Source organism: Thalassophryne amazonica, chromosome 3, assembly GCF_902500255.1.
Source record: "Thalassophryne amazonica chromosome 3, fThaAma1.1, whole genome shotgun sequence".
Taxonomy (NCBI): Eukaryota; Metazoa; Chordata; class Actinopteri; order Batrachoidiformes; family Batrachoididae; genus Thalassophryne; species Thalassophryne amazonica.
The window spans coordinates 33,266,691-33,292,806 of record NC_047105.1 but is presented as its reverse complement, the minus strand read 5'-3'; the positions used below and the strand labels follow the sequence as shown (position 1 = coordinate 33,292,806).

At 39.8% G+C, this 26,116-nt stretch overlaps 1 protein-coding gene across 1 annotated transcript in view; it reads left to right on the top strand.

Moving 5' to 3' along the window:
* Nucleotides 1-330: 330 nt before the first annotated feature.
* Nucleotides 331-26,116, top strand: part of si:dkey-238f9.1 (chemokine-like protein TAFA-2) — a 401,973-nt gene continuing 376,187 nt past the window's right edge. Inside the window, exon 1 of the mRNA XM_034166015.1 lies at nt 331-800. The gene's annotated coding sequence lies outside the window, so the exon portion shown is untranslated. The remainder of the gene's footprint in view (nt 801-26,116) is intronic.

Here is a 26,116-nt window from a genome sequence, read left to right as displayed (position 1 = left end):
GTGGCACTTTTTCCTCTGCATTTGTATGGAGGGCTGCCCCTTTAAGTCAATTAATCAAACAGGAAACCTCACATAATGTGGGTAATTATCCTGAGCCAGCTGGCGGCAACACTAGGAAACCTTTATGATGTTGTAGGAAGTGTTTTAAGGATTTATCGAGGTGTTACAGATAGTGCACCGCTGTCTCCGAGAGGTCGCGATCATCCAGTTATCATGCTCTGAAGCTGGGGGAGATAAATGTCTGCATTGCTCCGCCGTGTCAAAACAGCCACTCATCTGCAAGCGGCCACTGGATGGCGCTAAAACACCACCGGCTGCGCGCACGCAGGGACTCCGGCTGCGCTCGCATCCGTCGGACATCTCAAATCCATTTCTCCATCTGCGCAAAGACATAGCCAAAGCCCAACTGCAACCGATGTTTGAGGGAGGATTGTAACAGAGAGAGAAAAAACAAATTTTCTGCGAATGTTGAAAGTATGAGAGACGCTGCGGCGCGTCGCCCAGCTGCTGTGGCGCTTCGGCGAAGGACAAGTTGAGTGCGAGCCGGAGGACCGGCAACTTTTATAGACTTTTTGCCTGCAGGTAGCCAGCAGCCCAATTTAGAGCTCTTTGACTGAGGGATTTCGTGTGTGGAGAGCTGTGACTACACCAGACTGTTTAAGGTTATGAGTGGTCCAGGGCGCGCTGAAGCGACGTGGAAATGGCATTTGTGTAAAGAAAAAGTCACCGTTTTTTGTGGTTGACAATGGAGAATAAATGAAAGGGACGTTTCCTGGGAATAACTGACAGCACAACGGCAGGTATGTGACGTTGCAGTACTTGAAAGATTTCGATTCGGTGCCTAAAAAGGCCACATTTGGCCATTTGGAAAACTCCATTCTAAATATTGTTTTCATTATGCATGAAAGCTTAATAATGAAAAGACTGCAAGCTCCTGCAGCCAGCCAGTCAAACCTATTAATAAGATCATTTATTTATTGATTAACAGTTATTAACAGCTTTAGCCTATTAGAAATATTGATTTAAAGTCACATCCAGATGTACCTTCAGGCTGACAAACGTTTCAGACAACATATTGAAGCCATGGCTGCATATAAATGCAAAATTCTAGTGTTCCGGATGAGAAATCTGAACAATCATATTGTTATTTTCCAAGTGGGGATATACAGCCAGAAGTACCCCCCCCACCAAATAAAACCCCATTAATTTCTTGTTATTGCAAGATCTATCTATCTATCTATCTATCTATCTATCTATCTATCTATCTATCTATCTATCTATCTATCTATCTATCTATCTATCTATCTATCTATCTATCTATCTATCTATCTATCTATCTATCTATCTATCTATCTATCTATCTATCTATCTATCTATCTATCTATCTATCTATCTATCTATCTATCTATCTATCTATCTATCGTCCGTTTTGTGATTTAATGGATTGATTGTTGTCTGTTGGAACTGATAAAACCATCATATTCTTTCATCTCAGAAAAACTGGAAACAGATGAGGTGTTTGATATGTAAATAAGTTAAACATGGTCAAATTAGATAATTTTATGTTTATTTTATGATTGTTTTTCTGTAGTGCTAGTGAGTTGATAAAAAAGTCCATCAATGAAAAACCTCTGAAATGTGAGAATTTTCTTAATAAAAAGAATATTAATTGAATAATAATAATAATAATAATAATAATAATACAATTACTAATCATACTATTATTATTATTATTATTTATTTTTTGAGTGTTGTAAATATTTTTGAAGACATTACTTTTGGCTGTGGCACCCCAGGACACACATTGTATTTTATTTCATTTTATCTATACTCAGAATGGACATTTTATTTATTTATTTATTTTTAAACTGTATTCTCCAAGTATTCTCATGCAGCCATGCTGCTGTGAGTGCACCCAATCCCATCAGATCTCTGAAGTGAAGCAGTGTAGGTCCTGATTAGTACTCGGCTTGGAGACCGCTTGAGAAGACCAGGGGCTTCTCCATGTATGACTGGAGTTACGTCAGGAAGGGCATCCAGCATAAAACTTGTGCCAAATCCCAATGTGGATCTGTGCTGGATCCACTGTGACAACTCTGAAAGCACCTTTTGACACTTGCACGAATTTGATACGCACACTGGCACGCAATCTTGTGAGCAAACGCGTTGTAAGCTATTGTAAACTGTCCATAAACTTTGAGCAATCTATTCAGAAACACTGTGTGTCAGTGTGTGTCAATGCATGCATGCCATTGCTCGCAGTGCATCTGAACTATTATGATGACATGTTACATCTATAATAAAAATAATTTTACAGATACATTATCTAACTCATAAGATGGAATGAAAATGTAACTGTTTTAGCAATCCATTACACTATATTTATTATAAATAATTACCTTTGAGACAAGATTCCAAATGCGTTCTCCACTGTACGATGCGCATGAGACAACCTGCACCTGTAGGTAATATCTCTGATTCTGGGAGCAATGAGAGAATGGTTTCATCAGCCATGTTCTGAGAGCAAATGCGTCACTGGCTACTAAATGATTATTTTATATAGCATGGCGCCAAGCGCGACAAAGCAGGATGCATTGGTGTGACGAAGTGCTTGGCAGTGCGGGAATCAAATTTGTGCCAGTGTCAAGTTGCCTTAAGAAACTTGGAAAAGCCGAAAGGCAAACAACAAGTACTACATATTCAAGAAGTAGTTTGCATCATTCTGATGAAGCTCTTTCTATGTTCTGATAAATTATGTTTGATATTTTGTGCATAATCCTATGAATGTTGATGCGCATGCATAGTACATGTTTTGTAGTAAACGTTCAGAACCAAAGATTAGGGTTATTTAAAATAATACAAACAAGAAGATTTTTTTATTTATTTTGGTCACAAGATCTGGCCTGTATTTTTCTATTGGTCATGTAATCGACACTTACATTTATGCTGGTTATATACGAATTATTGCACATTAATTTTCGTATGTTTTAGTATGAACACGCCATGATAACAGGTTGCATGCAGATATTTATAGACTGCACATTTAACTGATTGCTTGCAAAAATTAACAAAGGAGTAGTCAAATAATTAGTAGCAAATCTTGAAGAATCAAGTAATCATGACAGGTTTTCTTCCTTTCTAAATGTCTGTGTAGCACATAATGATTATATGAGTAATTACCGGACCTTCAAACCAGGGAATTTTTGTTTGTTTTTGGTATTTTAATGTTTACAGTTTTGGGTTCCAACTTAAAAATTCATCTTCCTGAAGTAGTTAAAACCAATGAAATACTGGAAAGTAACACTACATATACACTCATTGGCCATTTTATTAGGTACACCTTGCTAGTACTGGGTTGGACCCCCTTTTACCTTCAGAACTGCCTTCTTTGTGACATAGATTCAACAATGTGCTGGAAACATTCCTCAGAGATGTTAGTCCATTTTGACATGACAGCATCATGCAGTCGCCCATTCAGCCAGTCTGCCCATTCTTCTCTGAGCTGACATCAACAAGGCATTTTTGTCCACACAACTTCTGCTCACTGGATATCTTCTCTTTTTTGGATCATTCTCTGTAAATTCAAGAGATGGTTGTGTGTGGGAATCCCAGCAGATTACAGATTACAGATTTAGTAGTGCATTTACATTGTGGTGTACAGAGCGTGCAGGTATGCATCAGCCCTCTAAGGCATATCCTCCTTCACTGGAAATGGAATCCAGCAGCCTCCTCTTTAAATAACTCAACATTAGGTAAGTGATTTCAACAACTATGCGCTTGTGCACTGAAATGGAATATTTATTCCTATGACTACTTCAAAGTTTCATTTCCCTCTGCTACCATCCAGGTAATAGCTGTAGCGTTGTTATGACTCTGATTCTGAAGCGTTCAGTGCTTAGCCAGTAGACTGGACATTCTGCTGTCCCCTTCACAAATGTTTTGTGGCGTAAACAGCAAGGTTTGTTTACACTGTGTAATTCAGTATCTTTAAGAAGATGGCAGCCCAAATTTCTTTTTATTGGCTGGTTCAGCATGACAATGTCCACTCTAGTGTTTTTTTCCCCTCTCTCTGGTTTAGCATAACTAGAGCTAGCTAACACTTTTCAACATTATTTGTTTGTACATGCTAGCCTGTCCATCCAACATTGATGAAGTTGATGTCTAAAGCCCCACACGGCACTAACGAAGGACACCAAAGCCAAAACGAAACAAGAAATCTGGACTTATGTTGTCTTTTGGAGACATCGTTTAACCGTCGTCCAGCTTCGTTTCTGTAGCTGGCTCTACGTTAGAATTTTCAAACTGTTGAAAAATGTGAACGAATCCTGACGACAATCTCAATTCATCCGTATTCCATTTTGTTTTCTGTCTTGACTGCTCCTCATCTTTTGCATAGTTCCCGTACCGTCAGCGTTCTGTTTGATTGTCGTCCAACTTCATCCAACCTTGACGATTTTTTTTTCTGGTAAAGTGAGCAAAGTTTAACGGTAAAAAACGTTTGTAAACCCTAAAATCAAACATTTTAATCCCTGTTATGTGTAGACCAGACTGTGTTTGGCAGACTGGCTGATGCTTGCTGATGATGTCAATATTAAGTGTAAAATGTGATCAGCCGGTCGATGCAGGGAGCATTGTGGGTAGTGTAGTTCAGCTTCACTTTGGACATTACAGTGTTATCGCCTGCTCGACACAAAAACAAGACAGACTAATTTTAACATTATTTTATTTTATTTCTTTGTGGCACGGGATAATTTAATCGCAAAGACTCGGTGGGAGAGAGGAGCACTCACAGTGCAGCTGTGTACAGTGAGTTTTCTTCACCGTTTAGACACCGTTTGGATAAGCAGGACAATTTATGTGGAATATTTCTTCAGATGAATCCCACTGTAGCTAACAGGTAAGAATTTATATTTACTACGCATGTCAATTACTCTGCCAATCCATGCATTAATGGACGTATTTCAATTGTTTAAGGCGCAGGGTTGAAAGCATGTGGAAAAAAGCAGCAGCTTTTAGCTCGTAAATGATGGTGTATCTAATACCGAGATAAACTGTGACTTCTAATACTGTGTTTTACTGCTTTTGAAAGATGATGACAGTGTTTGGGTTTTATTTTTTTATTCATTCATTTTTCGTGCGTTCTTTTTGTGTTTGTGATCCTTGAATTTACCCAGCAGCCCCTGCAGCGCTTAAAGTGAAACTGGTTTATCAGAAGCTAACAGTGTAATCTGATGTGGCCACGTCCCAATCAATACTAAAAGTTATCAGTTATCCGTTATCTGTAATGAAGAGAAATTTTTTAACAGTTTATTGGTTTAGCATCATAAAAGATCACTTTTCAGTTAACTGATTAATGGTTATCGAATGGTTTGGTTAGCTGTGCCCACCACTGGTGAAGACAAACCTGTTGTCAAGACAACACAGCTGCAAGTGGCTGTGGAGAGCGCAGATTCGCTGCGGAAATGATCACAGTGTCAAGGTCGCCGTTCGCTTCATTTTTCTTTTGTTAGTTTTGGTTTTGTTTCGGTCTTTTATGCGATCTGCGCTCACAGGCTTTTCGGTGATGAGAGAATTGCCGGCTCATTCGTCCACTTTTTTTCAATGATTTGTGGGACTTTATTCCTTCATTCAGCTAACACTGTCTGCCATGTGACCGGGTCTTAAAACCAGCATTTATGAGGTACAAAATAATTTTGAAACTGAAAATTAAAGTTTTGTAATCTGAAAATAAAAAAAAGATTGGAAAAAATAAATTTTGAAACTGAAAATTCCATGTTTGTTCTTGAATTTTCTAATAATTTAAAAAGTATTATCAAAATAAAAAGAAGTGTAAGATATATATTTTTCAGTTTAAATAAATTTTTGATTCAGCTCTGTAATTTTTTAATCAAATAATTTTATTTCATTCATATTTCTTTTTTTCACCTTCAGATCTTTTTTTCCACTTTCAGATCTTATTTTTTTCAGTTTCAAACTTTTGGCCCCGTTCTGGCGTGGGAGGGCGTGGCTTCGATTGAGAGGGGTGTGGAATTGTGAGTGACAGTAGAGCAATCAGTCCTCACGTGTTGCTTTCAGGAAACGTGGGTACTTTGATAGATAGTGACTCTGCTCCCGTCTCCATCGTTTATTTACTACGCGGCTGGCGCGTGAAAGAAAATAGAGAGAATGAAAGCTTATTACGAGGCTTTAAACCCTCGAGATAATGCTGATTATTGTGATCGATATGTAACGGTTCAGTGGATCCGTATGTTGTACCGGATAGTGAATTTTTTCAATCATTTTTTCAATCTTTTTTTATTTTCAGATTACAAAACTTTTGGCCTTGATTTAGCTCCATAAGACCACACCCTCATTTTTTTTCCAAATCGCCTGCAGCTGGTACATTTGTCTCCACCATTCAAAGACATGCATGATGTTCGGAGGAAGACAGGAAGTGAACTCAGCACCAAGTTATTCCAAGGGAAGAACAGGGAATAAACAGTCTGCAATAAAAAAGAGAAAAACATTAACTTAACATTAGTTGACTAATTTTTTGACGTTAGTCATTGCACAAGTTTCGCATTACCTGACAAATTTTTTTAGCCTGGCACAGAGGAGGCTAATCTTATTTTAGTTGACAAAGCCTCAGTGTCTTACTTCAAAAAAGGCAGCTATCATGTACCACTCAAGAGCACCCAATGCATTGCTTGTATTCCTTCAAAAGGAGAGCTTTGTCCGCTTTTTTTAGTAGCAGACGACGACTGTCATGATGTATTTGTGACAGTTCTCACATTAGCCATCAGGCCTCACTGTTATGGTGAGCAGCGTTGTGTGCACAAAAAGGCTTGACAGAAGTGTAGAAGAAGAAACTGAAGAATGAAACTACTAGGCTAAGAGCTAAGCATGTCCTTCTGCAGTTCGTATGGGTCAGTAAATGTTAATAAAGCCAGTTAATGAAACAAAGGCTGGACAGTTCATGACAATGACCAACCTGGAAAGTAAACAAAACTGTCACGCATTGGAGCTGTCTCTTGGCAACGGCACGCATGAGGCCGTTATGCCTTTGAAAACCGTCAATGTGAAATGGTGATCAGACGGATAATGTTGGGTGACAAACCGTAGTCGAATAAGGACAATTAGTAGACTGAAAGATTAGATTGCTTTATGAAACCGGGCCCAGATGTATTTGCACCAGGACTCAGATTGATAAAGGACTTGAACCTATAGGGCCTTCTTGCTGTGACGCAAGAGGACCAACTGCTTGTTGAATTTTCATACAACCTAACATTGGGAACTATTGGGTTTGATAGTCCAACACCCAAAGATAATTACATTAAAGAGGTAATATTGTGAAGTACTGCTCTTTAGTATGGTAAACCGACTACATTTCTATTGTGTTTTCCCATCTGCATCAGACGCTGAAAGTACTTTACAGTTATGCCTCACATTCATCCATTCATGCATCGATGGCAGGGTGCTGCCATGCAAGGCACTCACTACACACCGGGAACAAATTGGGGATTAAGGACCTTGCCCAAGGACTCTTAGTGATTTCCCGGTCAGGCTGGGGTTTTGAACCGAGGATCCTCTGGTCTTAAATCCAACGCTTAACCACTAGACCAGGGGTAGGCAACCTGTTCCAGAAAGAGCCATGAGGGTGCAGGTTTTCTTTGCAGCCACTGACTCCACCAGGTGATTTTACTGATTAATATCACTTTGAGCAGATGGAATCAGTTAATCAGTGAAATCACCTGGTGGAGTCAGTGGCTGCAAAGAAAACCTGCACCCTCATGGCTCTTTCTGGAACAGGTTGCCTACCCCTGCACTAGACCATCACCTCCCCTAGTATCTGAAACTTACAGAAATACTCATTGTTTAGAATACATAATCCAAAAGATTTAAATAAATAAATAAATTAAGTGACTATGTTACTGTATATTAGGTAGAGAGTTTGACAAAGACTATGTAAATTCTAATCGGTAAGATTTTAATGGAATTAGCATTTGTAGCAGCTATCAGTAAATTGATTATGTTAGGTTGAGTTAATCCACGATTACTGAGGGAATAAGCGGTCATAATTTGCAATGATCATACCAAAGCAAAATCACTATGAGAACTGCTGCTCTGTCTACCAAAATATGATTTAATAAACACCTGAACAAAGGTTAGCCTGATAGCTGAGGTTGTGGGTGATTTCATTTGTTCTACCCATTCCATTAATGTTCTCATCCATGCACCACCTCTTTACCCCCCCCCCCCCCCCCCACACACACACACGCACACACACACTCACACACCCTGTATGTTGCTTTCATTTTGGGGGTTAGAGAGGCAGCAAACCAGTCCTCATAGCAGAATTCCTTTCTGCAGCAGCAACAACATCAGTGCTAACAACAGTGACAATAATTTACTTCATTCAAAGATACAGGATTTTGCAAACAGAGGGTGCGCTCTGTGCTGCTTGATATTGTCTGCATTAAGTAATATAACCTACATCTCACAAATCTCTATACAACCAGTCATAATTGTGAAATATAAATGATCGATCTATCTATCTATCTATCTATCTATCTATCTATCTATCTATCTATCTATCTATCTATCTATCTATCTATCTATCTATCTATCTATCTATCTATCTATCTATCTATCTATCTATCTATCTATCTATCTATCTATCTATCTATCTATCTATCTATCTATCTATCTATCTATCTATCTATCTATCTATCTATCTATCTATCTATCTATCTATCTATCTATCTATCTATCTATCTATCTATCTATCTATCTATCTATCTATAGGGCATTGTTGTCATCATGGTTGCCACCTGTTGCTGCCAATCACAAATCCTGTATCTGGGTGAGCACAGCGCCAACATAATTGTGGCTCCTGCAGTATGAAGCTGTGCTGGCATGGTAAACCAAATCACTGTTCTGAAAGGGGATAGCGGAAAAAAAAAGATCTGGCTAAGCAGCTTGTGTGAGACTTAAGAAGATGACAATCCTGTTGTGGGATTGTGTTTGGAAAACACAACTGGAGTCTTACAATGGATACGATGCAGATCGGACATATTTGATTTTGTTTACATACCACTGGGAAGCCTTTTCTGAAAGTCCCAGCACCTCCTCTCCTTCTCTCTCTCTCTCTTTAATCTGAGGCTCTCTCCTTGTTCACCCCATTCTTTTATCTGCCCTTCATTCCCTTGACAAGTGTTGTGTGATCAGCTTTTTTCCCTCTTCTCCTCAATTAGTGCTATCATTGCATTTCATCCTGCAGGTTGCAGGGACGGTAATAACCCAACACTATTGTGGCGCAATACGATTCTGCTGTGATTAATTGAAATCCCTTCGGAACGTCAGAGGAAGTGTAGATCTTCCCTTTCACACTCCCTGACAGGCGACCCATTATATTGTTTTATAGATGGCCGTCAGTCGCCCTGGAAGCTGTCTGTGGCTCGCTGCTGCTGCTGCTCTGGCGGGTTTTAGGCTGCAGTCTTATTGCTGACAGTCAGAGCAAAGGCCACCCTCGGATTATTGAAGTTAGAATCTCTGTGACAGTTCTGTTGTATTTGATGGACATAGTGTAAACTTGGAAGGATTTCTGCACTCAGAAGTCGTTGTGGAAAGTGAAAATTTATTATAGAGTTGGAAAAGTTTGACCCTTGCCATGTTGTCTTGAACTGGCAGTGGCAGTGGGTGTGGTGGAGGCTGGCATTTTCAGGTTTCTCAGGCTTGTTGAACAAGCCAGTATCATCTAGTCGTGTGTGATACTGCAAGATTTGGTATCGATCTGATGCCAAGTAAATACAGGGCCAATATCGCCAATACCGATACTGATACTTTTAATAATTAAGATGGATGCACCATCAAATTGCTAAATCTGAATGAATTTTCAAGACCTTTAAGTGTTTCTGTTATTTTATTTTGGATTATTAATTAAAGTGACAAAGTGACAAAGTTTTTTTATTCGGCACACAAAATATTCAAATAGAAAAAAATGAACAATTCCACAAACAAACACAGACAAAACTAGTGAGTTCGGAAGGGTGTGGGCTTTCTATATGTAAATAGAAAATATGTTATCATAATGAAAGTTTTTGCTCAGATACAACAGAACAGTAACAATTTCTCCCCATTGTCATGTCTGGATTTTTTTCTTAAATAAACAAAGTGTGCAAAATTATCACTCCACAACAAATGTTATAAAACACATAGAATTTCAAGTACAATGTGTGTTTAGGAAATACAACACAAAACAAAATTTCTCCCCTTCAGTGCACTTCTTTTCTTAGTGCAGCAGTGCAGACAGGCGAGAAACTGAAACCAAAATATAAATCTCAATACACTAGTATCGATCAGTATCAATGCCAACGTTGGTATCGATATTATTGATATTTGGATCACTCCGCCCACCACGAGTATCATCTCCATGTTTAATCTTCCAGTGAATATCTGTGAATTTGTGTTGGATTTTACACTTTATTCTTAACAGGTTTGAGCACACAGTGCCCCCTTCTGGTTATGTCCCTGAACAGTGCTATACGGTTTATATTTCTTAAAGACTGATGCAAAATACGTCCACGGCATATTCAATGACTTGGAAATGTACATGTATCCATCCCTTGACTTGTCTGAAGCAAACTGGCAATAAAACTGATTATTCACATATGTTATACCAAAGGGGACCATTCCTTGTGCAACCCATCATCTTAGCTTTGATAATGTTATTAAATTTATATCAAGTTGTAGAGATTTGCATTGAGTTTGAATTCAAGGAGGATCATTTTAGAATATCGAGAAGCCTGAACATACATGCATACAGTGGTGGGCACAGATAACCAAAAAATTTACTTTGATAACAGATAATTCATGCATTTATTTCCTCTAGGCTGGACTATTGTAATTCATTATTATCAGGTTGTCCTAAAAGTTCCCTGAAAAGCCTTCAGTTAATTCAAAATGCTGCAGCTAGAGTACTAACGGGGACTAGAAGGAGAGAGCATATCTCACCCATATTGGCCTCTCTTCATTGGCTTCCTGTTAATTCTAGAATAGAATTTAAAATTCTTCTTCTTACTTATAACGTTTTGAATAATCAGGTCCCATCTTATCTTAGGGACCTCATAGTACCATATCATCCCAATAGAGCGCTTCGCTCTCAGACTGCAGGCTTACTTGTAGTTCCTAGGGTTTGTAAGAGTAGAATGGGAGGCAGAGCCTTCAGCTTTCAGGCTCCTCTCCTGTGGAACCAGCTCCCAATTCAGATCAGGGAGACAGACACCCTCTCTACTTTTAAGATTAGGCTTAAAACTTTCCTTTTTGCTAAAGCTTATAGTTAGGGCTGGATCAGGTGACCCTGAACCATCCCTTAGTTATGCTGCTATAGACTTAGACTGCTGGGGGGTTCCCATGATGCACTGAGTGTTTATCGTTTTATCTTTATCAAAGATAACTTTTCAGTTTTCTGATTATCAATCAATCAATTCAATCAATTTTATTTATATAGCGCCAAATCACAACAAACAGTTGCCCCAAGGCGCTTTATATTGTAAGGCAAGGCCATACAATAATTATGTAAAACCCCAACGGTCAAAACAACCCCCTGTGAGCAAGCACTTGGCTACAGTGGGAAGGAAAAACTCCCTTTTAACAGGAAGAAACCTCCAGCAGAACCAGGCTCAGGGAGGGGCAGTCTTCTGCTGGGACTGGTTGGGGCTGAGGGAGAGAACCAGGAAAAAGACATGCTGTGGAGGGGAGCAGAGATCAATCACTAATGATTAAATGCAGAGTGGTGCATACAGAGCAAAAAGAGAAAGAAACACTCGGTGCATCATGGGAACCCCCCAGCAGTCTAAGTCTATAGCAGCATAACTAAGGGATGGTTCAGGGTCACCTGATCCAGCCCTAACTATAAGCTTTAGCAAAAAGGAAAGTTTTAAGCCTAATCTTAAAAGTAGAGAGGGTGTCTGTCTCCCTGATCTGAATTGGGAGCTGGTTCCACAGGAGAGGAGCCTGAAAGCTGAAGGCTCTGCCTCCCATTCTACTCGTACAAACCCTAGGAACTACAAGTAAGCCTGCAGTCTGAGAGCGAAGCGCTCTATTGGGGTGATATGGTACTACGAGGTCCCTAAGATAAGATGGGACCTGATTATTCAAAACGTTATAAGTAAGAAGAAGAATTTTAAATTCTATTCTAGAATTAACAGGAAGCCAATGAAGAGAGGCCAATATGGGTGAGATATGCTCTCTCCTTCTAGTCCCCGTCAGTACTCTAGCTGCAGCATTTTGAATTAACTGAAGGCTTTTCAGGGAACTTTTAGGACAACCTGATAATAATGAATTACAATAGTCCAGCCTAGAGGAAATAAATGCATGAATTAGTTTTTCAGCATCACTCTGAGACAAGACCTTTCTGATTTTAGAGATATTGCGTAAATGCAAAAAAGCAGTCCTACATATTTGTTTAATATGCACTTTGAATGACATATCCTGATCAAAAATGACTCCAAGATTTCTCACAGTATTACTAGAGGTCAGGGTAATGCCATCCAGAGTAAGGATCTGGTTAGACACCATGTTTCTAAGATTTGTGGGGCCAAGTACAATAACTTCAGTTTTATCTGAGTTTAAAAGCAGGAAATTAGAGGTCATCCATGTCTTTATATCTGTAAGACAATCCTGCAGTTTAGCTAATTGGTGTGTGTCCTCTGGCTTCATGGATAGATAAAGCTGGGTATCATCTGCGTAACAATGAAAATTTAAGCAATACCGTCTAATAATACTGCCTAAGGGAAGCATGTATAAAGTGAATAAAATTGGTCCTAGCACAGAACCTTGTGGAACTCCATAATTAACTTTAGTCTGTGAAGAAGATTCCCCATTTACATGAACAAATTGTAATCTATTAGACAAATATGATTCAAACCACCGCAGCGCAGTGCCTTTAATACCTATGGCATGCTCTAATCTCTGTAATAAAATTTTATGGTCAACAGTATCAAAAGCAGCACTGAGGTCTAACAGAACAAGCACAGAGATGAGTCCACTGTCCGAGGCCATAAGAAGATCATTTGTAACCTTCACTAATGCTGTTTCTGTACTATGATGAATTCTAAAATCTGACTGAAACTCTTCAAATAGACCATTCCTCTGCAGATGATCAGTTAGCTGTTTTACAACTACCCTTTCAAGAATTTTTGAGAGAAAAGGAAGGTTGGAAATTGGCCTATAATTAGCTAAGATAGCTGGGTCAAGTGATGGCTTTTTAAGTAATGGTTTAATTACTGCCACCTTAAAAGCCTGTGGTACATAGCCAACTAACAAAGATAGATTGATCATATTTAAGATCGAAGCATTAAATAATGGTAGGGCTTCCTTGAGCAGCCTGGTAGGAATGGGGTCTAATAAACATGTTGATGGTTTGGATGAAGTAACTAATGAAAATAACTCAGACAGAACAATCGGAGAGAAAGAGTCTAACCAAATACCGGCATCACTGAAAGCAGCCAAAGATAACGATATGTCTTTGGGATGGTTATGAGTAATTTTTTCTCTAATAGTTAAAATTTTGTTAGCAAAGAAAGTCATGAAGTCATTACTAGTTAAAGTTAATGGAATACTCAGCTCAATAGAGCTCTGACTCTTTGTCAGCCTGGCTACAGTGCTGAAAAGAAACCTGGGGTTGTTCTTATTTTCTTCAATGAGTGATGAGTAGAAAGATGTCCTAGCTTTACGGAGGGCTTTTTTATAGAGCAACAGACTCTTTTTCCAGGCTAAGTGAAGATCTTCTAAATTAGTGAGACGCCATTTCCTCTCCAACTTACGGGTTATCTGCTTTAAGCTACGAGTTTGTGAGTTATACCACGGAGTCAGACACTTCTGATTTAAAGCTCTCTTTTTCAGAGGAGCTACAGCATCCAAAGTTGTCTTCAATGAGGATGTAAAACTATTGACGAGATACTCTATCTCCCTTACAAAGTTTAGGTAGCTACTCTGCACTGTGTTGGTATATGGCATTAGAGAACATAAAGAAGGAATCATATCCTTAAACCTAGTTACAGCGCTTTCTGAAAGACTTCTAGTGTAATGAAACTTATTCCCCACTGCTGGGTAGTCCATCAGAGTAAATGTAAATGTTATTAAGAAATGATCAGACAGAAGGGAGTTTTCAGGGAATACTGTTAAGTCTTCTATTTCCATACCATAAGTCAGAACAAGATCTAAGATATGATTAAAGTGGTGGGTGGACTAATTTACTTTTTGAGCAAAGCCAATAGAGTCTAATAATAGATTAAATGCAGTGTTGAGGCTGTCATTCTCAGCATCTGTGTGGATGTTAAAATCGCCCACTATAATTATCTTATCTGAGCTAAGCACTAAGTCAGACAAAAGGTCTGAAAATTCACAGAGAAACTCACAGTAACGACCAGGTGGACGATAGATAATAACAAATAAAACTGGTTTTTGGGACTTCCAATTTGGATGGACAAGACTAAGAGACAAGCTTTCAAATGAATTAAAGCTCTGTCTGGGTTTTTGATTAATTAATAAGCTGGAATGGAAGATTGCTGCTAATCCTCCGCCCTGGCCCGTGCTACGAGCATTCTGACAGTTAGTGTGACTCGGGGGTGTTGACTCATTTAAACTAACATATTCATCCTGCTGTAACCAGGTTTCTGTTAGGCAGAATACATCAATATGTTGATCAATTATTATATCATTTACCAACAGGGACTTAGAAGAGAGAGACCTAATGTTTAATAGACCACATTTAACTGTTTTAGTCTGTGGTGCAGTTGAAGGTGCTATATTATTTTTTCTTTTTGAATTTTTATGCTTAAATAGATTTTTGCTGGTTATTGGTGGTCTGGGAGCAGGCACCGTCTCTACGGGGATGGGGTAATGAGGGGATGGCAGGGGGAGAGAAGCTGCAGAGAGGTGTGTAAGACTACAACTCTGCTTCCTGGTCCCAACCCTGGATAGTCACGGTTTGGAGGATTTAAGAAAATTGGCCAGATTTCTAGAAATGAGAGCTGCTCCATCCAATGTGGGATGGATGCCGTCTCTCCTAACAAGACCAGGTTTTCCCCAGAAGCTTTGCCAATTATCTATGGTATAACATTATTCACATATGTTATACCAAAGGGGACCATTCCTTGTGCAACCCATCATCTTAGCTTTGATAATGCTATTAAATTTATATCAAGTTAAGTTATATATATATATATATATATATATATATATATATATATATATATATATATATATATATATATATATATATATAGTATCCGACCTTATTATTTTTATTTTATTATTTTTATTATTTTTATTATTATTCTTATTATTTTTTTCAAAAACCATATGGATTTGAATCACGTGTGATTACATCAGACATGCTTGAACCCTCGTGGGCATGCAAGAGTTTTTTCACGCCTGTCGGTTACGTCATTCGCCTGTGGGCAGTGTTTGAGTGAGGAGTCGCCCACCCTCTCGTCGATTTTTTTCATTGTTCAGGAATGGCTCAGACTGCTGCTTTGTTTGATCAAAATTTTTTCAAAACTGTAAGGCACAACTAAGTGGACACCATTCGATAAATTCAGCTGGTTTTCGGTAAAAATTTTAACAGCTGATGAGAGATTTTGGTCTGGTAGTGTCGCCGTAAGGACGGCCCACGGCGCCTGACAACGATCTGTGCTTTGAGGCGGCAGCGTCTCGCCGTTTCAAGTTGAAAACTTCCACATTTCAGGCTCTGTTGACCCAGAGAACAGAGAACTTTCAGAAGAAGTCGGCATGAGGAGTTTATTCGGACATTCAATTGTTAACGGACATTTTGTAATGAAAGAACATGCGGGCAGAGTCGCATGTCGGGCCGGACCCGACCGCGGGGGTCGCGACAGGAAAAACACCTCCGTGTTGGAAACCTTAACGGACAAGTTGGAACATGCCCAAGCTGTTAAACAATTTCTCAGTTACTCACTTGTTGAAAGCCATCAAAAGCCGCCTGAATTTTACAAATGGTTTTCAACACGGAGGTGTTTTTCCTGTCGCGGCGCACACAGATTCACCGAGTCGTCACGGAAACGGCGAATTTGCGCGCGTCTTTTATTAAAAAATGTCCTTAAACAGTGGAATGTCCGCATAAACTCCTCATGCCGGCCTCTTCTGAATCTTCTCTGTTCTCTCACGACGTCCTGGGTGAATTAAGCCTTAAATTAGGATGATTTCAGGTCGAAACAGGCCGACGATGGCGCCTGGAAGCGCTGCAGGACGTCCCGCTCCGTGGGAAGTCCTTACAGCGACAGAAACACCCCATAATCTCTCATCAGCCGTTAAACCTTTCACCGAAAACCAGCTGAATTTCTCGAATAGTGTCCACTCGGATATTCCTCACAGGTCCAGAAAAAAGTTTGATAAAGCAACGCGCGCCGTCTGGAGCAGCGTGTGAAACAAAGGAATTCAGCCGAGAGGGCGGGACCACATCTCACTCAAGGCCTGCCTACAGGGAAATGACGTCACCGACACGCGTGAAAAAACTCACGCATGCGCACGAGGGTTCAAGCATGATTGGTGTAATTGCATGTCAATCAAATCCATATAGTTTTTTTTTTTTTATAAAACTGCCGGTTAGTTTTATAAGATACCTCGTATATATATCTATATATATATATATAGATATATATATGAAATCTTACACCCCACAGGCTACAAGTGCAAGGCCCCCATACTGGCCATAGAACGTCAATAAGAAAACCACAGATAAAATGCCTTGTCTCCGGTTTTAAGGAACCACCCCAAGCGGTATTTGTGTTCTCTGCCAGTGTTCTGCTCAGTCTGTCAGATCAGTAGGGCGTAATATGAGTCTGGCTTGTTTTTGCAGGCACCAGACAAAACAATGCACTTTACTGTTCGCAGACAGATAGGCAAGAACTCTGTTGTAGCCTGCTGAGAGTGCAGTAGTCCTTCCAAATGTTACTTGTCTCTGTGTGTAGAACTGATAGTTTGTTATTTCCAGTAATGTTGGTTTGCCAAATGTATCTTTTTTTATGCAGGATGCATGCAAATATGACAGCCCAGCATCCTGCAACATGCTACACAGCTCTGCGGTATCCTGAGTTAACCATAAAATCTGGAGTCTTGCATCATTTCACACTCTTTATTCTGCACCAGCGCTGCAGATTAACCTTATAGCAGAACAATAAAAAGTCAGCCATCTATCTACATGATTACACCCAATTTCAGCACCTTGAGACTCGCTGCACAGCGGTGTTCATAAGCTAATGTGTTTACAAAGCACAGTTTGTTCCACCTCTCGAGCTGTCAGGGTGTTTAGAGGTAAAATCAAACCACGACCATAGCGGACCATTGTGATGCCTGCGTGCACCTTTGTCATGTAAGAAGGAGGAGAGGAGCATGCACGTGTGTGTGTTGGGGGGAGCATCCCATGTTTATAGGTGCCACTTAAAGGAGCATGTCCAAGACAGGGTGGCTGGAATGAAGTGTAACCGCAGACAAAACACTACAATGATAAACAAACAAACTGGTTTCCTACAAGCCAGAACTGTCTCTCTCACTTGCCCAGGCTGATCCTTGGTTCCCCCCCGTAGAGATTAGACTTTGAAGCACGCCTCCATTCCGATTTGTTGTGTGCACGTTCATGGTGTGTGTGAGCCAGAGTGCAGCAAAGTCTGGTAAAGTGGGCACTTTCTGCAGCATTGATGGGAAAGACGTGTGGGCACACGCGTGTTTGTGCAGACGTCTGACTTTTCTTTGTGCTCTGTTAAAGATGCGAGTGGGTGATAAAGGCTGCAACGTGTCATTATTTACATTATTGATTAATCTGTTTAGACAATTTTTCAACACTATATTTTTGTATTGCACATAACGGTGTCAATGCCCATCACAAATTGCCAGAGCCCTGAGGCAGTGTCTTGCAGATTGCATACAAAATCCAAAGTGAGTCAATTTTCCAAAGATTTAAAAATAGAATAAAAAGGTGCAAATTGTTCTTCTTGAGAGGCTGGAACCAGCAAATGTCTGTCATCTTTAGTTTTTTATGACTTAATTGAGTCGGAAAAGTGTATAGATTTTATGTTACTGAGCAAATCAACTGCTCAAGTCATTATTATCACCAAGCCCTTGTTTCCCTTCCCACAACCTTACATAAGCAATCAAACAATCGCTCAAGAAAAAAAGTCACAACCAAAATGGATGAGCTTAAAAATTATCCTATTTTATCCTGCAATAGACTGGCATCCTCTCCAAGGTGTACCCTGCCTTTCGCCCTATGACTACTAGGATAGCCTCCAGCCCCCCCTTGACCCTTGATTGGAGTGGTATATAAAATGAATTAAATGAATGAATGTTACACCTAAATTTAATAGTTTCCCCCAAATTATATTTATCATTTAGGGCCCAGTCACACTATGCACCCAGACTGTATAATACCTCAAAATGTTTTTAGCACCATAACCACCTGCTGATTTTGCATGATTAACTACGTTTTCCGCCACCTTTTGTGCTTTATTACATGCACAACTGTGCAATTTATCCTGTGTAATAATGTTACTATATCTATACGTACCTATACATATATACTCACTTGTATTTTGTTTTTCACATAATCTGTTCAGATTAGTTTATATGCACACCCCAGCAAACATTGCAATATATTTTAGTCACCTTTCTTTAATGGAAATATTTTTCTTTTCTTTACTATGGTACAACTGTTGCTGCTGCAACAAGTGATGTTCCCTGCTGTGGGATCAGTAAAGCTTATCTTATCTTATCTTATCTTATCTTATTATCTTATCTTATTCACAAAAATCTCTGTGAAACACTGAGGATGCGCTCCTGGGGTCCAAATTTCCTGTCTGCAACGCAGGTCGATGTAATCCAGCAGAGGGTGCTGTTGAACTGGTGAAGCTCAACATTAGGTGATGGTCTACTGACTCACACAGGACGTAGTTTAACTTTCGCTGTTGGAGGGCAGGCGCATTTGTAGCGCACTCCACTTAGCAGTAGTGTAGCTTGGCGGAGCTCATCATCGACTCAACTTTTGAGACGTCATTTGACATAGTCTATGTAAACTCCATGTAACTCTACAATCACCTGCTATTGGTGCATCATCGAGAAACGTTCTACATATTCCTGGGCATGTCATATTTCTTCATGCTCAAGAGATCCAGACGAGGTGGTGCATCCAGTCTAGCCTCTGATGTTGGCCAGCGGAAGCCGGCAGAAGACAGTAGAGTAGTAACGTTATTCTAGTGGAACTGACGTAGTGGTAGTCGAGCTCAACTCTTGCTGGCGCTTTCGCATGAACGTTAAAGATTTTAAGCATGCTTAAAATTTTCCAGGGGGTAACGAACGTCAGTGTTGCCCACCTGATGTCACCTTAGCTCCTGCAGACTCTGGCGTACCTCGTTAAGTGGTAAGCAACTTTTATAATCTCTGTCGACAAACGTCTGGCTTATCACCAAAGTGAGTGGGCCATTATAGTTCATTCATCTTCTACCGCTACCCAGCAATCATAGAGCGCGAGGCGGGGTACACCCAGACAGGACGCCAGTCTGTCATAGGGCCACAAATAGACAAACAAACACAGACACACCCACACACACACACCTACGGACAATTTTAAAGATTCCAATCCACCTAACCTGCATGTCTTTGGATGTGGGAGGAAACCGGAGCACCCGGAGGAAACCCACACAAACACGGGGAGAACATGCAAACTCCACACAGAAAGGCCACAGGTGGGAATTGAACCCACGACCTTCTCGCTGTGAGGCAACAGTGCTAACCACTAAGCCACCGTGCTGCCGCCATTATAGTTTTGACTAAATAATACATTGTGAGAAAAACTAATCAATTTAGGTGCAACAAATTACAGTAATTTTTAAAAGTTTGTCCAAATTTCACTTTTTTCAGTGTTTGATATTTGACCACCAAAGTGACCTTTTAAATAAGTAAACAATTTGAGATTTTTGGTCATTTTTGTGGTCTACTGCAAAATGTCCTCAACTGTTTCCGTAGGATCATATTGTCCAAAGCCATTATTTAAAATGTACTTTTAACAGGTTTCATGTTACACAGTAAAAAAGAAAAAGGAAAAAAAGACAAGAAAAGAGAAACATGATTTAAATGCCCATTGGTTGCATGAGATGAGAGCCACTGGAGTCCACTACTTGGGCTCTACACTACAAGGCCGCTACTTGGATAGAGACTGAGAGGTGATTCGATTTTTAGAGAAGCCTGGTCAAAGGTCAAAGGTCAATGTTAGAGCAGATGTGGTCTGAAAAACACTTTTTTGTGTATCGGTTAACAACCAAGAAGCCTAGATGGATTAAACTTGGAGGGAACATTACTTGGACAGATACCTATAGGTGATTAGATTTTGGAGTGGCGTGGTCAAAGGTCAAGGTCAAGGAAAACATGAGAAAAACACATTTTGTTTCATTCACCGACCAAGACGCCTAGATGGATGAAGCATATATTGATCAGGAAAATATTTGTGCTTGATTGGTACATATAACTGCTTAATGAAGTCATACACAGTCAAAAACACCATTTCAGACACATGTATATTGACTTGTACATTTACGAATACATCATGGCGTGTTGAGTGCACAGGGTGTGCATCAGCCCTCTGGTGCCTTTCATTAGAGAATGCATCACCTCAGATGCCTGGGGTGTTTTGGTGATCTGCATTATCCTCTTTAAAAACAACTTTCAATATATTCACTATAGTACTTGAGTAGTGTTTTCACCCCAAAAGAAGTTTACCTCTAAAGAGGTTTGCCACAACTTTGAGCAGCTTGTCTTCAGAGCACAGTGTATCCAGGATGCTTTGGTTTCTGCTTAGCCTAATTCTGGTTTCCTCTGTAGTTGAGCGATATTAGCTCTGTTCCATCTGTAGACACAGCTCAGCATATGTGGTCCTGCAGGGATCATGTAAAGTTCATTCAGCTCTGTTATGATTGATTATGTCCCACATGTTCCTTGATTTGAATCTAATTATCTTCAAATGAAGCTCACGTTGCACTGCATGCTCATTTTCATTATTTGCTTTTGACTCTAAAATGCTATGATAGCAAGTATCACACACACTGCCAGTAAATAAATATATATGGACCTAAAGTGCACCTAAAGTATTCATAGTGCTTCACTTTTTCCACATTTTGTCATGTTAGAGCCTTATTCCAAAATGGAGTGAATTCAGTTTTTCCCCTCAAAATTCTACGCAAAACACCCAAAAATGGCAACATGAAAAATGTTTTTTATTTATTTATTTTTTAATTTTTGCAAATTCGTTAAACAATTATAAAAAAAACTAAGAAATCACCTGTACATACATAAGTATCCACACCTTTTGCTCAGCACTTTGTTGATGCATCTTTGGCAGCAATTACAGCCTCATGTCTTCATGAATATGATGTCACATGCTTGATGCACCTATCTTTGGGCAGTTTTGTCCATTCCTCTTTGCAGCACCTCTCAAGCTCCATCAGGTTTGATGGGGAGCGTCGGTGCACAGACATTTTCAGATCTCTCCAGAGATGTTCAATCAGATTCAGGTCTGGGCTCTCACTGGGCCACTCGAGGACATTCACAGAGTTGTCCTGAAGCCACTCCTTTGATATTTTGGTTGTGTGTTTAGGGTCATTGTCCTGCTGAAAGATGAACCGTTGCCCCAGTCTGAGGTCAAGAGTGTTCTGGAGCAGGTTTTCATCCAGGATGTCTCTGTACATTGCTGCATTCATCTTTCCCTCAGTCTTGACTAGTCTCCCAGTTCCTGCCCCTGAAAAACGTCCCCACAGCATGATGCTGCCACCATCATGCTTCGCTGTAGGGATGGTGCGTGGTTTCTTCCAAACATGGTGCCTGGCATTCACACCAAAGAGTTCAATCTTTGTCTCATCAGACCAGAGAATTTTGTTTCTTGTGGTCTGAGAGTTCCTTCAGGTGCCTTTTGGCAAACTCCAGGTGGGCTGCCTTGTGCACTAAGGAGTGGCTTCTGTCTGGCCACTCTACGATACAGGCCTGATTGGTGGATTGCTGCAGAGAAGGATGTCGTTCTGGAAGTTTCTCCTCTCTCCACAGAGGAATGCTGGAGCTCTGACAGAGTGACCATAGGGTTCTTGGTCACCTCCCTGACTAAGGCCCTTCTCCCCTAATCACTCAGCTTAAACAGGTGGCCAGCTCTAGGAAGAGTCCTGGTGGATTTGAATGTCTTCCATTTATGGATGATGGAGGCCACTGTGCTCATTGGGAACTTCAAAGCAGCAGAAATGTTTTTGTACCCTTCCCCGGATTTGTGCCTCAAGACAATCCTGTCTTGGAGGTCTACAGACAATTCCTTTGACTTCATGCTTGGTTTATCCTCTGACATGCAGTCAGTTGTGGGACTTTATATGTAGACAGGTGTGTGCCTTTCCAAATCATGTCCAATCAACTGAATTTACCTCAAGTGGACTCCAATTAAGCTGTAGAAACATTTCAAAGATGATCAGTGGAAACAGGATCCACCTTAGCTCAATTTTGAGCTTCATGGCAAAGGCCAGTGGTGGGCACAGCTAACCAAAAATTTTGCTTCGATAACCGCTAATCGGCTAACTGAAAAGTTAACTTTCATAACAACAAATTGATAAACTGAAGAAAATTAGCAGAAGCTACAGCTAACTGCTAACCGCTAACTTTTAGTATTGACTTTGGTACACAGTCAGCTACTGACAAGCCAGTTTTGAGTTTAAGCACCGCTGACGCTTCTGAGTAGAATCAAAGGCAATCACAAACCCAACAAAACAAGGAGTCAGAGCTTCTGTCTTTGTGCGCCCTATCCACTGCTGTAAGGAAGCATGCAGAGCCCCTGACATGTGGCAAAAGGCATAAAAAGCAAAGCAGGTTTGACTTATGTTTGATTTAAAAATCAAACTAATTCTGGATGGTTTATTGATATTAATGTTAACTGTCATTTTTATAAAGTGAAAATGTTACAAATATCTTTTAGTTTTAAATTAATGCACTAATTCTGAAGTTTGAGCATTAAAACTCACAGATGCCGAAAGACATGGAAAAAAGAGCCTCCTCATCACTGGTTGGCTGTTTATTTATTTGTAAACAACCAACACACAAGTTAATGTAACGTGTATGTTGGTTGTTTACAAATTTGTAAAAATTACAGAGTTGATGTTAAAATCAATAAAACCTGCTTTGCTTTTTATGCCTTTTGCCACACGTCTGGGGCATTCTATGATGACTTTTTTTTCTTTGTAGCAGCCGCAGCCAGGTCCCTTCTGAGGGGGTCAGGTTGAGCTCAGCTCCTCACAGCTGCCTGAGTGCTGCAAAACATATAACAGACAGGAACTAACGTGTGATTTTAGGGTTTACAAAGGTTTTTGACCGTTCAGCTTTACTTACTATGCCAGCAACTAAAAGTTAGCAAAAGTAAATTTAGCAGAAGCTAATTGGTTCGCTGATGTTTTCGAAGTTAGCTGAAAAGCTAATCCGCTAATCAAAATCAAACGTTAGCTTCGCTAATTTGCGGTTAGCGGATTAGTGGAACTGTGCCCACCACTGGCAAAGGCTGTGAATACTTATATACCCGTGATTTCTTAGTTAATTTTTTTTAACATTGTCATTATGTGGTATTGTGTGTAGAAGTTTGAGTGAAAAAATTAATTTCATCCATTTTGAAATAAGGCTGTAACATGTGATGTGGAAAAGTGAAGCACTGTGAATACTTTCCTGATGCATTGTATCCATATAATTCCTCGACTGGAGACTCAACCCATTTGGAGGCATTCAAATCTGATGACAAAACCATCAAAACTCTCGTGTTTCTGTGGAAATGACCTACAACACGCTCCTTCAAGACACTGGAACTCCTCAACCTGTTTCGAAAGGTGACTCCAGCCAATCCATGAAAAGTCATTTTAGGCACTTGTGTCCATAACTTCATTCTTTTGATGTCAGTGATGGTTGTAACATAAATCAGTTTGTAAATTGAGAGTTGGGTAGGATGATGATCAGGTGGCACGTCAGGATGGAGGCCTTTGTGTGATTCCTGGTTGCAGAAAACAGAAGGTCTGTTAGCTGTAATTGAATTGTAAGCATAACTCCATTTTCTTATGGATGGATGGATAGAGAGATGATGAAAAAGAAAGTCCTATATAGTAAATATGCAATATAAAGCTGGGTGCCAGCCATTGTAAGGCAAGAAAAACATCTGAATACAGATGATGTACTGGGTCTTGGAGAATGAGCAAAATGAATAAATCATGCTCACAAACTGAAAGACCACACGCTTGAATAAAGAGAGGGAATAACATTAATACTACTCAGTGCTGAACGTATTTTTACTTTGTGGCACAGCTTGAACCTAAATGGAGAAGGGCGGCTAGACTAAGGTAAGGCTAACTGACTAATCATTTTTAAAGATGTATAGTAATTTTAAAAGTTTATTTAAATTTAGTGAGGTAAACATGCACATGTTTAGCAACTGAACAGATAGAAATATCTGGTCAGTGGAGAGAAGAAGCAGACTTCTTTGTTCCTCATACAATAACCTTGATGGTTAGCTTCTGCTCACTAACGTTGTTTGGATTATAAATAAATCATGGTTCATTCAGTTCATTTTTTCTTTTGATGCATGAAGCAGTAGCATCTGGTGTGAAACATAAAAAGTCAATAAAATAAACTTATTGACTCATGTGACTGATTTTTGTTTGTTCCTCTTTATAATGTATTTTTTGGACAGATGCAACTAATAGTCTGGCGGATGTATAGTCTGGAAATCTTAGGAGACGTCTCACATTTTTGAGCACCAGTGAGATGATCTGGTAGGTCCATTCTTTGCACATATGTTGTATTATACAGAAATGGAGAAACTGTATGCCTCTGGATGACTTGGGCGATATTGCCAACATATCAGTATGGGGCCAAAAGAAATGAGCTTTTTCTTTTCTGTGACCAGTTCTCTTTTGCCTGTAGAGGATAGAATGGTTTCTTCTAGAACCAGCTCTCCTCTGTTTGCAGAGGATAGAACTGCACATCTACTACAAAACATTTAACAGGTACAGTAGTGTTCAGAATAATAGTAGTGCTATGTGACTAAAAAGATTAATCCAGGTTTTGAGTATATTTCTTATTGTTACATGGGAAACAAGGTACCAGTAGATTCAGTAGATTCTCACAAATCCAACAAGACCAAGCATTCATGATATGCACACTCTTAAGGCTATGAAATTGGGCTATTAGTAAAAAAAAGTAGAAAAGGGGGTGTTCACAATAATAGTAGCATCTGCTGTTGACGCTACAAACTCAAAACTATTATGTTCAAACTGCTTTTTTAGCAATCCTGTGAATCACTAAACTAGTATTTAGTTGTATGACCACAGTTTTTCATGATTTCTTCACATCTGCGAGGCATTAATTTTGTTGGTTTGGATCCAAGATTTTGCCCGTTTACTAGTGTGCTTGGGGTCATTGTCTTGTTGAAACAACCATTTCAAGGGCATGTCCTCTTCAGCATAAGGCAACATGACCTCTTCAAGTATTTTGATATATCCAAACTGATCCATGATACCTGGTATGCGATATATAGGCCCAACACCATAGTAGGAGAAACATGCCCATATCATGATGCTTGCACCACCATGCTTCACTGTCTTCACTGTAAACTGTGGCTTGAATTCAGAGTTTGGGGGTCATCTCACAAACTGTCTGCGGCCCTTGGACCCAAAAAGAACAATTTTACTCTCATCAGTCCACAAAATATTCCTCCATTTCTCTTTAGGCCAGTTGATGTGCTCTTTGGCAAATTGCAACCTCTTCTGCACGTCTTTTATTTAACAGAGGGACTTTGCGGGGGATTCTTTCAAATAAATTAGCTTCACACAGGCATCTTCTAACTGTCACAGCACTTACAGGTAACTCCAGACTGTCTTTGATCATCCTGGAGCTGATCAATGGGTGAGCCTTTGCCATTCTGGTTATTCTTCTATCCATTTTGATGGTTGTTTTCCGTTTTCTTCCATGCGTCTCTGGTTTTTTGTCCATTTTAAAGCATTGGAGATCATTGTAGATGATAATTTTTTGCACCTGCATATAAGTTTTCCCCTCTCCAATCAAC